Below are 15591 nucleotides of genomic sequence, written 5' to 3'. Positions count from 1 at the left end.
CGGCCTCCTGTGGCTTATCCCTCAAACCTTTGGAATGTTAAAACTGGGCAAAATAACCTTTGGACTGGGCCTAAATAATTTTGTGTTCCAAAGAACTGTTTGCAAGGGTAACAAGAAAGCAGATATTATGACTACTGGACTAAAAATTTAAAACATTGCTTAGAATTAGCATCACTATGTTATGTTACCTGCACCAACAGAAATGCCTTGCTTCTACTGATGTAATTCTTCCCCTTCCCTTTCTGGTAAATACTCATCGCCTGTGTCTCCTCACCTGAACACTAGTTGGGCTTCTGCCTGCATCAGTGCCTCCCAAATAGCTATTCTTTTCTATCTCGAATAAATGCTTATTTGCGTCTCACTTTGAAAGGCCTTTTTATTTTTAAATTAACAAATGTCATTCTGAGTTCCCCAAATAACAGAACTGAAACAACAGAGAAGTCATTCTGCACAAGTGTGGGGCTCGCCTCCGTGGGATCTTCAGAGCCCAAGTTCCTTCCCTTCGTGGCTCTGCTTCCTCTACATGCAGCTTCCAGTCTGTGTGGTCCTGAGGGCTGCCCCACCCTGCCGCAGCACCTCCGTGCCAGCCAGCAGGAGCAGGAATGGGCATGCACCTCCCCTTCACCACTTAACCCAGGAGGTGTACACATCATTTCATGTCTATCTCACTGGACAGAATTGGGTCACGTAGGCACACCTGGCAGTACAGGGCACAAGAAGATGTGGTCTTTATTTGGGGTAATCCAGATAAAACCTGGGGGTTCAGTTACTAAAAAGCAAGAAGGAAAGAACGGATATTGGTGGCAGTCTCTGCCCCAGGGGACAGCACAGTCAGACCAGGTAACAGGTCAAGATTGGCCCACTTTTGTTCCATGTCCTCAGCCTTCTTTGCAGCTAGGGGTGGCCCTGAGACCCAAGGGGCAGTCTTCTGGGGAAATTCTGGGCTTTGCTTTCAGGATAAAAGGGAGCTGATATGGCTAGTGGGCTCCTCCCTGTTTCTCCTGGCCTGCACAGACATGATGTCTGGAGCTGTGGCAGCCATTTTGTGACCATGAGGCAGCAACCCCGAGGAGATAAGAATATCCCTGATCTACTACTCAGATAGCATCAAGCCTCTATGCAAGGCAGCAGCTTCCCAGGTCTTAACTAGTGATGGAAGGGGTAAAAGTCTACTTCTATTATGTGATTCATTCCTAATGGGTGGAAGCAGTGAGCTCCGACAGCTGCCCCCAAGGATAAATTCTGAGGATTTGGTGAGTACTGCCAGTGTTCTGGCCACCGTCTCCCAGGTGGGTCTGGAGACCAGAGAGGAGGACACACATTTGGTGCCACAACTTACCACACTGCCTTAAAAACTCACTCCTGCTGCCTTAATTGTTTTTCTTTATGCCCTAACCTCAGGGTGAAGGGTAAGCATCTCATCTACCTTGATGTTTCCAAAACCACAGGCTCTGTCACTCCTGGAAGCCATCTCTGGATGAGTCCCTCCTTCCCTGGCTAGGCTGGGCCATGAGCCCAGTGTGGAGGGAAGGAGGAAAATAGGTCATCCAATGGGCATGCGTTTTTAAGCAATTCTGGAAAACATAAGAAAAATAAGACAGAAAAATAAATGCTGTCATTTTCAAATATAGCTGGAGTTTTTAAAAGAGACAAGAACATGTGAGTCCCAAGTCCTGCTGTTTTGGATCCCTCAGGCCAAGGGCAGACCTACTGTGTGTAATCACTTCCTGTCCCTCACCACAGCTAAGGCAGCAGGGAGCCCAAGTGAGTGAAGGCAGCTAGTAGGACCCACTCCTGACCTCGGGAGGTGGGGCCTCATCCAGGGGTATCCCGCACCCATTCCAGCAGGGAGTTGGGCACCAGGGTCCAACGGCCAGGGGTAGAGGTTGGATCCCAGGCCAAAGAAACCCTTCATGTCACAGGACCACCTGCAGGAGTCCCTCGTGTCACTCAGGCCAGAACCATATTGCACATGCACCCCCAAACAATCACTGTATGGTTCCTCCAGAGGAACTCAGGGCCTCCACATACCTCAGCAAAGTCAGGAGGGGGGCAGTGGCTTCAAGGGGCAACCAGACCATGCACATGAACAGAGGAGGCAATGGGGGAGTCTCATTCTCCCCTGCTCTCTGAGTTTGCCTCCCTGCCTCCCTCCCTCCCTCCCTCCCTCCGTCCCTTTCTCCCTTTCTCCTCCCTCCCTCAGCCTCTCTGTCTTCCTAGCGCTCTCTTTCTCTCTTCCATCAGTGGGGTGAGGCAGTGATAGATTGAAAGCTAGGCTCTGTGTTAGGAGGGCCCCCTTCCTGGCTGTGTGAGCAGGGAAGCATCCCCTCAGCTTCAGGTCCCATCTGTTAAATGGAACCAATTGGACAAGTGCATGGTGCCCACAGGGCTGGGGCTCCTCGGCTCTCAATAGTCACGTTACATCACAGCCGTGGGTTCACACTGGTCATCTGTCTCTCTTAGTCTCCTTGCCCCTGGTTTCCCCAAAAGAAACCAAGTGCCTGGGGGACATGGGGCACACCATGGCTGCCACCGTCCTTTCCTCCCCCTCAGACCTCCACAGCTACCACTGCCGATGTCCACAGCGGCCCTGGAGGCCCTCACTCCTCCTTCTGGCAGGTCAGCTGCCACCACCACCTGCTCCCTGGGAGGCGCCAGCCGCAGCCCCCAGCCTGGCACAGTGGCTCTGGCCACCCCTGGCCCACACCAAATCTCTGTGCAGCCTGAACTCTGATGCTGCCGCTGGTCACGACTATGGCCTGAGCCCAATCCTGTGCCCCAGTCCCTGGGAGCCTGGCCTGCACCACAATGGAGCTGGGGACCACCCACCCCAGCAGGGGCCACCCCCTCACAGCCCCCATGGTGGAGCTCTTGAGCCCTGCCCTCAACCCAGTGGCTCTGCCAACCCCTGAGCCTCAATTTCCTCCTCTACGCTGTTTTCCCAAAAATAAGACCTAGCCAGACAATCAGCTCTAATGCATCTCTTTGGAGCAAAAATTAATATAAGACCCGGTCTTATTTTACTATAATATAAGATCCGGTCATTATAATATAATATGATATGATAATATAATATAATAAATAATATAATATAATATAATATAATATAATATAATATAATATAATATAATATAATATAAAGATCGGGTATAATATAATATAATATAACATAAAATAATATATACATTATTATATAATAATATATATTATATATTATATTATATTATATATATATATATATATATATATATATATATATGAGCAAAACGCATTAGAGCTGATTGTCCAGCTAGGTGTTATTTTCGGGACACACGGTACAAATGGGATAATAGCACCTTTGGCTTGGCTTGCTGTGCGGGATACATGCAGGCTGGTTCCCCCACTCCAGGACTAAGTGTGCTCTCCTCAGCAGCCAGGCTGACAAGGCAGCTCCAACACTAGCCCTTCCCATGGGGTTCCGAAAGTGAGACCACAGCTGAGGCCATGTGGCCACAGGGTGGAGACCAGCATTGATGTGAGCAGGTCCCCGCTCCCTCTGCCCAGTTCCAGCCCCACTGTGGTGACTAACTTCTGGATCCAGAGGCTCCTGTCAGCAGAAAGATAATATCGACTAGCTGTTTTGTCACCAAAAAGGATTTATTCAAAGAAAAAGAAAGGGTTGCCACACATCGCATGAAGACATGGCCAGCCACCTGCTGATGTTGGCCAGTGTGGCAAGATGGAGGGTTATTTATATGAGGAAAAAGGAAGTTGAAGCCCCAGCCCCTGCGTAGACCTCCCGACTGATTATATCTGCTTTCAAGTTCTAGTCAGCCTTTATCCGTCCTGAGGCCTGCCAACTATCCCTGAGGGGGGCATTCCCCAGGAGGTGGGCTGAGAGCAGAGGCTACCCCTGGGAACCCACTTGGTGTCATCATGGGGCCCGTGGACATCATGTGTGGCGGGTGGGAGGCCAGCCGCATCCGGGCAGTGAGGTGGGAGAACCTCAGACTAGGTTCTCATTTGGGTTTGAGTGGCAGCATCCAGGAGCCCATGGGGGTCGCTACCCAGTTCCTTGGGGTGCAAGACCAGGACCCTGGTGCTCTCTGAAAAGTCCTCTTTCCTGCCCGGCCTGCACCCCCACATCTCCCCTCCTGGGGAAGCTTCAGGGAATACTGGGGAGCTGTCACCTGAAAGGGGACAGTGAAGCCAGTAGACCTGCCTCTAATTAGAACCCAAAAACAGCAGCATCTTTTTTTAAGTCACTTTTTTTCTTTTTTTGTCTGGGTATAACATAATGTATAAAGTTATATACACAAAACTATACCTGACTCAGGGAAATCTTCTAAAAAAAAAAAAAAGGCATTTTATTATCTAACAAATAAACAGATGGATGGAGAAAGAGGCCAGCAGGCTTACAAAGGTACCTCGTGCCCCCTGGAGAAAGCTGGAAAGTCAGCAAAGGTATGAAGGAGGAAGACATCATCCCACCATCCAGAGGAAACCATGGTTAACATGTCAGTGTTTCTTTTCTATAAGTGTGTTTATATCATGGCACTTATTGAATTTTGTAATGTTTTCCCTGTAACACTGTAGCTGTGTGTCAGCTGTGATGCCTCCACTGAAGAATTGCTTGCACTGGTCTCCCAATATTCTATCATGGGGGTGCTGTAGTCTACCCTCTCGTTGGCATACATTTAAATTGCCTACAATTTTCCATTACTTCATAGAACACTATGGTAAATTATAGGTGAAGCTTTATCATATTAAAGAATGCCTTCTAAGATAGATTCCCAGAAGCAAAATTATTTGGGTCAGAGGAAATAGGTAATTTAGGCTTTTGATATACATTGTCAAATTTTTGTGAAGAAGAGTTGCTGTGTTTGCAAGTGTTTGTCTTGTAGCAACTGTGGAAGTTTGGATACTCTCAGGTTTTTTAAAAAAATGGTTTTTGTTTATTCCATAGGAAGTAAAAAATTGTGAATCATGGTTTCAATATATATGTCTTTAGTTTTGTGGTTATTTTTTAAAAAATAGATAATAGCCATTTATAGTTATTTTGATTTCTGTGATTTCTGTGACAGAGACAATGCTCAGTTTACTCAGTTTATTCAGTTTTTTACTCAGTTTACTCAATTTATTATCTTGACTCTATATGTTTGTGTATGATCATACGTATGACCAATTCTCACCATCTGAATGTGAGAGGAAGTGACCTGATACTAGATTGAAATACACTGGGTCTCTGGGTGCCACTTGGGTGACAAACAGGGCGCCCACCACCCACATCAGAAGTGCATGAGTCAGAAATAAACCTTACTGCATTAGCCACCAAAATGCTGGGGTTTATCTGAGCCAGGAGAGAAGGGCAGAAGCCACAATGTGCTGTATGAACTGGCCTCAGAAGTGGCATGCCATCACCTCTGCTGCATCTCACCAGACACAGACCAGATGTACTATGAGGGAGACTTACAAGGGTGTGAATGTGAAAGGGAGCGTTGCTGGGGGCCAATCCACTTGTAGAAATTTATTCTTTAAACACTACTGATGTATGCAAAGATTGACCAGGAGAGGATGGACATTGCAGTATTGCTTTTTGAAGGAAAAGAAAGGGAGGGAGGAAGGGAGGGAGACATATATGTCCATCAGGTTGAGTAAGTCATGATATGATCATAAAATAAAATAGTGTGCACTCATACATTGCAGAAGATTTTTTACGACATGGAAAGGAGAGTTCATCACACATAATTAAGAGACAAAATAGTATAAGTAGAATGATTCTGTTGTGTAAAGAACATGTCTTTATAGAAAAGCATAGAAAAGGTATGAAATGCTATACATCTGGGGTCGTCTGAACCATAGATAAGCACTTGTTGACACCCATCCCTTCCCACTGTAGGTGGAGGAGACTTTCCCACCACGTCAAACAGTCTTGGCCCAATGGCTTGCTTTGGTCAAGGGAACATGATAGCAGCTTCAGTGGCGGGTTTGGAGCTCAGACCTTCAGACATCATGCATGCTCTGGTCACATTTGGGAGCTCCAGACCCCAGTGTGAGAGGAAACTGTCTGAGGAGCAGGGGACCCAGAGCATGGGACACTTGTGGAGCAGACTCGGGCCAAGTCCCTGCAACCCGCTGGCCCAAGAACAAGACGTGCACCCTCACCCCAGACACCTTTGAGGCGTCACGGTGGCTGGGACTGCGGGTTCCTCACACTAGGAGAGGCTGTTGTTCCTGCACGATGGAATAATTTTCTTTTTCTCCTCTTATTTTCATTTTCTAGATTTTCTACAATGAACATATTTTATTATAATAAAATATTATAAATGTATACCTAAATGTTTTATATTATTGTATTTTAAGTTTATTTTATTTACACATTATTTATCATATTACATAATTATTTACATGTTTATTAGATATAATTTATTATTTATATATTATTTTATTATTTATTATATTATTGTATTAGACAAATTGTTATTGTTTATATATTTTGTTATTTATATAAACGTTTTTATTATTTTATATAAAGAGTGTGTGTGTGTGTGTGTGTGTGAGTGAAACAAGCTTTTGGGAAATTAAAAAAAAACCCTCTTGCCCTAAGGCTACTTGCCTCTGTTCCCAGCCTCCTACAGATTTAGGGGAACTAGCAGTAATCACAGTGCTGCCTTTTGATTCCTGTCTTTGCTCTGAAGTTACATTGTAATCCTCCTCTGTGTCTTCCGTGGGTAACATTTACTGCACTGACCGAATACCCTGCCATGTGATCTACCATAGTATGTTCCTGTGTTTCCCCTGTTGGAAATTTATTTCCAAATTGTCATGCTTAGTTATCACAGGACAATGAATATATTCATGTATGGGCATTTCTTTTCTCCCTTTGAGTTGTTTCCCAAAGATAAAATCACAGACTTGGAACTATATGGAAGGGAATGAATATTTTACTCCTTCTTGATACGTATTTAAATGTTTGCCTTTCGAAAGAAATCAGCCGCTGCACTTCTCCACCAGCTATACTCACAGGTGCCTATGGCAGACACCACAAATCACCCACCCCATATTTCTTAGGAAATGAGCTATGATTTTATTCTGGTGGGCAATTTGGCCAGTTCACCCAGTAGCCAGGGGTAGCTAATGAGATGTAAGCAGAGTTTATTGAGTGAGTCATCTGGAAAGCTCCTTAAACGTGGACAGAAAACTAGAAAGGAGCCCATTTTTGCCTCCTCTACCTCCTTCTTGCTGTGATGGTTGGATCTCCAGCAGCCATATTGGGCCATGAGGCCATTTTGAGGATAGAAGTTCCACACTATGCAAAGCAGAGAAGAAAGATCCTTAATAATACTGTGGAGGGGTCATCTCAGTCTTAGATTTCCTATCCCCAGCCTTCTTTCAGGTGAGACAAAAATAAATCCTGTATTAGTTAAGTCTTTGAATTTTAGAACTCTATTACTAGTAGCAACTGAGCTACTTCTTAACCTCTTCAAAAAATTACCATCATTGGTTTTAGCACATTAAAAAATTTAAATTATTAATAGGTGTCAAGTAAGACTTAATTGTTGCTTAGTTTTGGATTTTTGGAGGGACATTATAGGCAGAAGGTGTAGCACAGACAAAGCTATACAAGCTGGAAAGGACAGGCATTTTCAGGGACACAGAAGTCACTTCCTGGAGTGGAGGCCATCTGCTCTCATCTTACTGACAGGGTATCAGGTGAGACATAAATTCACATTATTCACATCATGGAAAATGGTTGAGACACAACATCCCAACAGACTGTATTTCCGTATTTTGATATTTCCATCCCCCCTCTCCCCTGCAATACCTGCCTCTCCCTCTCTTTCTTCCCATCCCTGTCTCGCTACTCCTCTCCTTTGTCCCTCCGCTGTACCCCCCATCTCTTTCTTCCCCTCCTCCCTTTCTCCCTCTCTCTCTAACAGTTTCATCAGGAGAGGAATCAGTGAGTCCCCTGCCAGGACAGAGTGACTAACTCACCATGAATATGGACAGGTTGCACAGCTTGGAGAAGGAGCCGGAAAACTGACACCCTCCAGAGAAGGAGAGCCTAGCCCTGCTGGCACTCTGTGAAAAACTATTTCTGTGCTCCCTGCGTTCAGATGGAGACACACCATCCAGCTGATAAATGCCCCCTTTGTGCTGGATGGGTTTCCATCAACTTGTGAGATGCCTTTAATGAGAGCCGGCTGCACGCTGCCCTGGGCTCAGCCCAGCACCAACCCTGCAGGCTGGATGCCACTGGAGCCAGGGACAGGAGACATGGCATTTTAAGGAGCTGTCCCAGAGACTGCAGCCTCTGCACAGGGCAGACAACAACCACACGCTGCACAGGCAGCCAGCCCCATGAGAGGCCAGTGTGTCCCCAGGGCCTGGCTCCTGGACTTGCCTTGAATAGATGGCTGAGGGCCAAGTGGGTTGGCCCCTGAGCAGTGGTGTCCCCTGGACGAGCCCCAGGGTTCAGCCAGGCCCTACTCCTGCCCAGCCACAAGAACACACTGCATCCTACCAGTTCCTGACTGACAGCATGAGGGTCCTTTCTGTGGCACCCCTTCCCTTAGACTGGAGGTCGCATCTGTGGAATTGAAATGGAATATCTCAGCTCCCAAACTCTTATGGTCAGCCTTGGCTGAAAGCAAGGAAAGAAACCAGAGGCTGGTCCACCATGTGGGATTCAAGGGAACTTGGAAGAAGAGGTTGTTGAAACTAACGTTTTTAGACTGAGAAGCACAGACCAGGCATTACAGCTTGTGGCCATACGAAGTGTTACTGCCCCACTCCCTCACCTGGCCACTTGCAATTGTTCCCAGCAATCAAGGTCCTCCAGGCCCGTGCTTTTCCACAGCACACTTTACAGGGTTGAGGGCAGTGCTTGCCCATCTGCTAGACTGGGTTTGCTCCTCAGCTGTGAGATGTGACAGGTGACAGGACATGGCCTGGTGGTCAGGAACCCCACCTGCATGAAAGCCATGACAGCCAATGTGGCCATGATAGCTTCAGGCCTCTTCCCTTCAGGGGCTCGAACAAGTAAAGTAACTAAAAATGATGCCTTCGCAGTACAGCCCTTTCTAAATTGCCACACTGATAAGTCTCGACTTTCCCACAGCAGAGAGACCCGTGCCCGCACTAAGAGGCAACTCATGAGGGCAGCTGTGTGAAGGAACACCCACAGCATGTGCTCAGAAGTGGGGCCCCTCAGTCAAATCCATGACTTGACCCAAATTCCCACCTCAGGGCTCAGGGTGGGGCCTGGGCAGAAAGGAAAGATGGTGCTGGCAAGCCATGTCCCTCAGCGGTTCTGATACTGGTGCAGCCAGAAGCGACACAGGACACCCCTCTGGATGGAGCTGCATAGTGTCCCAAAGGTGTGAGGCCTACCGCTGTCCTCTCCCTGCACAGCATCCACACCTGGGCCTGAAGCCTCTGGCCCACCACAAGTCCCTGGGGTGTTTGCCTAGAGTCTGAGGTGGGCCACGCGTTTCCAGGGAAGGGAGGAAAGTCTTCAGGTGGCCAAGAGCGCCTGAGGGTCTCACCGTGACCTCGAGGTGACTCCCAGCACCTGCTGGGGAGGGCAAGTGGGTTCAGGAGACCTGAGTTCAAATGGGAGCCTCGGTTTCCCCAAATGTAGAATGGGCACAGCACCCCACAGTGAGATAGTGCACACCAAAGCCCCAGCCTGGGCATCTGGGTGGCAATGTCTCCACTTGGAATCATGGTCGTAACTCACGGCCTGTGAACAGGCCCCGACAACAAGGGTGGAAAGCATTCTGGGAGCTGTGAGTACTAAAGCAGATAGCCCCTGAGCCTCAGTGAACCTCAGAGGGAGGTGGTGTCCAAGGAAGGGGCAGGGAGAGACCTGGGGGTACAGAGAAGATGCCCTCAGGGGAATCTGGGGGCTTCCTGGAGGAGGAGAATAAGGAGGTTCTGGTCCTGAGCAGGGGAGGCAGGCAGGGGGCTCTGAGGGCTGGGTGTGCACAGGCCCCACCAGTGCCTTAGCAACTGTTTGCTGAGCACCTGGCCAAGTGCGAAGCTCTGAGATCCAGTTTACTAAGGAGCCATGGCCTGCCCACAGGGCCTCCTCACCACCCAGGGTTGGGCCCTCAACCCAGCCAGCCAGCTCCCTGGACAGGCCACAGCCAGCAGCCGACCTTCAGAGAGGAAGGGGCTACCCAGACTAGACCTGACCTGCCAGTGACGGCTCTTGGCCAAACCACAGGCCACTTGCCCACCCTGGCTCCAGAAGTCCGTCCTCTTTCCCATTCTCACCTGTAACCCCGTGGTTTCATGGCCTCAGTCAAGGTCAAGAACACAGAGCCGGCAGCCCTGTCATTAGTGGTTTGTGGAGTAGAGGCTGGGCCCAGCTGGCTGAGCGAGGGACACCTGGAGGCTGGATAAAGCAGACATGCCCAGGGCATGACCCGGGCAGCCAGAGAGCGTGGGCTGAGAATCAGCAGTGCCTGGGGCTTTATGTCTGGGGGGGGGGGGGGACAGTCAACATGCACACAAACAAGTGCTTCCAGACACTGACCCAGGGCAGGGGTTAGTGGGGCCAGGGGCCCCTGCAGACAGTGGTCTGTGATCAGCTGACAAGAAGCAGCCTGCCACATAGAAGCCTGGGGGCAGGCTCTCCAGGTGGGGGATGCAAAGGCCGTGGGGAAGAGTCCATGGAACAAACAGAAGGGCAAAAGGAGCAGAAGATGTAGCCTCCAGAAGCAAGGATTTTCCAGAGAAGACTTTAGAGGAATTTAAACTGGCCAGTGACATAATCTGATTTACCTTTTCCAAATAGGATTGAGGGGGAGGAGGAAGTGTTTCAATCTGTTGTATTTTCTGTGTTTAAAGAAAACCTATTTATTAATGAGAAATATAACACATATAAAAAATAGGATGGAGATCAGGAAAAAAAATTACAGCATCCTCAAAATAGATTTTTTTTTTCTTACTCACACTAAGAAGTTTTGAGGTGGGCAACCCAGGGAGCGCCTGGGCTCAGTGCTCCAAGCACTGGGGCAACAGGCTCCTCTGCCTTGGGCTCTGCTGTGTGAGACTCCCATACTCAAGTTCTCCTCCTGGTCCAATATAGCTGCTGGAGCTCTGGCCATTACATCCATATTCCAGCCAGCAGAAAGGAGGAAATAATGAAGACTGGCACACCCCCTTCCATCGTGAGGATGTAGCCACACAGGCACACCCAGCTGCAGGAAAGTTTGGCAAATGCATCTCCTATTTTGGGAAGCCATTTGCTAAGCTAATAGTAGGAGTCTGTGACTGAGGAAGAAGGGGAGAACCAATAATGAGGGTGACCACTGTCCCTGCCACCTTTGCCCTGGCTGGTGGGGATAAGGGCTTTCCTGGGCAGATGCCCACAGACGACAAGTGGGATCAGCTCCACCTGCCCCAGGGAGACATGGATGCACAAACAAGCAGGACAGACAGATGAATCAGGGCTCCTCACTGTCTCTCCACAGTACCAGGGGGTCCCTCTTATCAGCTGGCTGTCTCACCCACTCTGCTGATTGCTGTGTGACATGCCAGAATGCAATGGGCATGATTCCGCGATTCCCTCATGGGGGGCACCCACTTTGATTCCAGGGTTCAGGGCCTTCGGGGGGCAGCTGTGCCTTGCCGTGTGGCCTTGGGATGTCAAGTGAGGGGGTGCACACACCTGCATGGGTGCCCACCTCACACTATCTAGCCCATTTCCATGCTCGACCTGGGCGTGCCTGCATGATGTTGGCAGTGCCTCTCCTCCTGTCTTTAAAGTGGAGGTGATGGCACAGTTCATCCTTGCATGCCTAGCCTCTTTCCTCGGTCCTTCTGGAAATGGGATGGAAACCCTCTCCCACCCCCTGCTCTGTGCACCCACCTGGTGGGAGCTGTGGTCGCTGAAAGTACCTGACAGAAGTGCAGAGCCCTGGGCCCACCCCACTGCCATGTAACGGCCCCCCAGGGTGGGTGCCCGGCGGGAGTGCCCATTGTCCCATGTTGGTACCCTCCCTGGCTGGCAGCGTGTTAAGGTCTGCCTGAGCCCAGGAGAGGCATAGTGCAGCTGCAGAGCCGGCCTCCTGGGCCAGGACTGGGCATCACTTGGCCTGAGGCCCCAGGGGCAGGCCTCACCACCTTCCAGCTTTGGTCTCATCCTCGCTCCAAGCCCGCCTCTCAGAGATGGAGAGGGACAGGCACCCGACTACTTTCAAAGGCTCCTGTTTACAAATGTGGTCAGTCTGAAATCCGCCCAGGCCTGAGGTGCCACATCTGTATTCTCCTCGTGGTAATGCTTATGCCCGGCTCCTGGGGCCACAGAGAGGGTTGGAGGTCCAGTGGGGCCCTTGTCCCTCCTGACCAGGAGTGATGCTACAATTCTGGGTCCTGGTGGGATCAAGCCGCCTGCTCAAGGTGGCGGCATGAGGAGGGGGCTGGGTCAAGGCCTCCATCACCCTCACATAGGCTAGGTCACTTTATCTTCATGGCACCCCCATTTTATAGACAAGAAGCACGTCCCCAGTCACATGGCTCAGAAGTGGCAGGTGAACTCAACACAATGCTGTGTGTGTGTGTGTCTGCATGTGTGTGCTGGTTGCACTCATGTCCCCTCCACCATGTCGCCGTGTCTCTGCTGGAGCACAGCTGACTGGCCCCATCCCTCCCCAGCCCACCTCCCTCCTGGGACATTCCCCAGTGGTCACTTCCCCACGAGCTCTTGCTCAGTTCAGGGTCTGGGAACTGGAAACCAGCCTTGGGCACTCATGCAGGTCTCTCCAGGAGAATTTGAAACGAGGTAGACATGGGACACTGCTCCTTTCAGCTTGTCCTGCGAACAGTCTGGGAAACAGACACTTCTTAGGCAAATGAGGATGACACAGCAGACAGGAAGTCCCTCGAGGACACATGTCAGGGTTGACAGGCCTGGAGGATAAGACCCTGCCCAGAGCTGACCCCAGGAAGGTGGAGTGCCTGCCAGCCCCCCAGTCAGTACAGAGTAGGGTGACATACCCAGATCTAAATGCCCAGTTGTTCCACCACGACCTTTCCTGGCTTCCTCCTTCTAGACGTAATAATGAACCTCAACTCAGAGCTATTCTGAGGCCCACAGGACAGATGTCCTCAGGATGGGAGACCAGGCGCCCGGAGCTTTCCCACTGAGACCGTCAGCGCCAGAGAGGCAAGGACACAGAGGTCCACAGTCCCTCTCCTCCCCCAGCCCCCTTCCCCACTCCCCCCACCTGGGGCCTCCACTCTCCACCCTCAGGGCTCTCTCTCCTGGTCACCCTCTGTCTGGCCCCTCCAGGAGGCAGTCTGTCCCCGGGGTGGAAATTAGTCCCATATGGCTGGGAGAGCAGCAAGTGCATTTGCATGAATGGTGCCAACATCTGAAAATCTGGATTTCCAGCTGCTCATGGTCAGGTGTGGGTTATGTGAGAATTAACAGTAACCACTGTTACAAGGGGCTGCTATGCCCAGACCCCCAGGAACCGCCGTGCCCCTGCTCATGGCAGCTGCTGAGGCAGGACCAAGGAAGTGACCACCTCTCTGAGACTCAGTTTCCTTAGCTGTGAAGTGTGCCAACAGCATGGGACGGGTGTGCGTGGGCAGAATCAACGCCCCACGGGAAAGTGCTGAGGGCGTTGGTGGCCCTGCCCACTCCCGCACACAACTAAGGTCTAGCAGTCTGAGCTGTGGGCTGGGGGACTTCAAGGCTGTAGTCAGGCCAAGCTCCCCACACTCTCTGAACCCCAGGTCCCCCAGATGGGCATAGCACTGAGGGATCAGATCCAAAAGCCTCCGTAAGCAGATGGGAAAATCAGCCATACAGAGGCAGGGGCCCAGCTGGGGTTCAGCCCCACCATGGGTGACACGACTGTGCCTGTGGGTCAGGGGGAGGCACGACCAGGGTTTAGTGGAAGATCCCTTTCCCGGTAAATCCCCAGGCTGACTTGCATTTTCCAGGCCTTCAGTTTCACTTACAAAACACCCTGCCCCCTTCTCCATAGCAGGGGTGAGTGAGGCACAGGGTAAGGGGAGACGAGGAGGTCCCAGCCTAGAGTGTAGAGGGCATTCACGGGCAAGGCCAACACTGGGTTCCAGCGTCCACAGGTGCCCACCTGCTGGCTGGGCAGACCGCAGCGGGAAGCGTCCATCACTTAAATAGCCACACTACCTCCCCAGGAGTTCTGAGCTATGCCTCTTTGGCCTCTCCCCAGCTGTGCCTCAGTTTCTACCCCTGTCAGGTGAGGGTGAATGCCTGCTTCCCAGAGCTGTAAGAGAAGCAATGCACCTAGGCCCATGCAGGGGTGCCCACGCCACCTCCCATAAGCCCCGCTCTGGCTGCCTTGTTGCAGCCCCAGTGTCTAGAACAGGGCCTGGCATAGTAGCAGGTGCTCCATGACTAGAGGGTGAAGGATGTGCCTCCAGCAGCAGCTGGGCTGGTGCTCAGGGGCCCTAACTTGCTGCTTCCTGACCTTGGCACTGCTGCTTACCCTCTCTGATCTTCAGTTTATGGGGAGGGGAAAAGATCATGCCGGCCTGGCCTTGTGCTAAGAGCAGCACATTCCCCTCTCACATATGGGGAAGCTGATGCACAAAGAGGTCAAGCCACCTGCCTGAGCCCACACAGATACTGGCAGTGGTTCAGGGTCATAGAGTCTGGCAGCCTGGCCCAACCAGGCCCTGAGAGGGACTATGGCGCCTCCCCTGGGCAGCTGGGAGGATCAAAGGGCCGCCGTCCCCCCTCCCCACCCCACCCCCGGGGCTCTGCTTACCGCACACTGGGGGAAGGGGGGCTTCAATGGAGACATCAGCAGACACCGTGGAAGAAGGCATAAATCGAAGGTCCAACTGGGGAGGACTCAAAAGCAGCTGTGCCCTGGGCCTGGTCAGGACAGGAGAACACGGTGGCTGCCAGCCTTAGAGTACCAGCCCTAATAACGTCCCGGCCCCTTCCACCCCACACGCTGGGCCAGGCACAAGTCCTGGGAAACAAGGGCCAACTGAGCCAGGGGCTGCAGGAGCCCCGACCCGCTGAAAAGAGCACAGGGTGCCACCCGGGCAACCGGGCCCTGCCTCCCGCCTGGCACCGCAGGGCCCGACCCGCAGTAATTCGCTCTCTGCCCGCCCCCCCCGGCCCCCCCCCTTCCCTAGAGCGCGGGAGGCCTTCGCGCCCGCATTTCCCAGGCTGGAAAGCCGAGCCTCAGAGGCTGGAGGCCCAGTGTCAGGGGGCACAAACAGACTCGTTGACGCAGTTACTGTGTGCGGGATGGGCCCCCGAAACCCAACATCCGCTGCAGTAGTGCCCATTAGCCTTCCTTCAGGGCGCGCCGGGCAGTTGGCGAAGTGGCCAGGTTCTTGGCTTCATTTTATGAATTCAAAGTGTCCACGACGGGCGCGCATTGGGTGGGGGACGTGCCTAGCCCACGACCACGCAAGGCCGGGGCCTGGGTAGCCAGGACGCAGCGCGGGGTCCTCACCCGGAGAGGGAGGGGTCGTTGATGTCCCGCGAGCCGGCCCTCCGGGGCCCGGGACCGCCCCGGCTGGGGGCGGAGCCCGGGACGAATGCGCGCGGCGGGGCGGGCCGGGGCGGTCCCGGGGCGGGCTTGCAGC

The 15591-nt window shown here is 51.7% G+C and overlaps 1 long non-coding RNA gene across 2 annotated transcripts; it reads right to left on the bottom strand.

Annotated features, from left to right (window-relative positions):
* Positions 1-363: 363 nt before the first annotated feature.
* LOC109435775 (uncharacterized) lies at positions 364-15581 on the bottom strand. 2 transcript variants are annotated; one of them, XR_002136016.2, is made up of 4 exons: positions 15459-15581; positions 14754-14863; positions 1427-1574; positions 364-697 (listed from the first exon to the last, which is right to left on the bottom strand). It is a non-coding gene; the product is annotated as an uncharacterized LOC109435775 (long non-coding RNA). The 2 variants fall into 2 exon arrangements; XR_002136017.2 differs by lacking the exons at positions 364-697; positions 1427-1574 and adding an exon at positions 10913-12816.
* Positions 15582-15591: the final 10 nt, after the last annotated feature.

This window comes from Rhinolophus sinicus, linkage group LG04, assembly GCF_036562045.2.
Source record: "Rhinolophus sinicus isolate RSC01 linkage group LG04, ASM3656204v1, whole genome shotgun sequence".
Lineage (NCBI taxonomy): Eukaryota > Metazoa > Chordata > Mammalia > Chiroptera > Rhinolophidae > Rhinolophus > Rhinolophus sinicus.
This window is presented reverse-complemented; position numbering and strand designations above follow the sequence as displayed.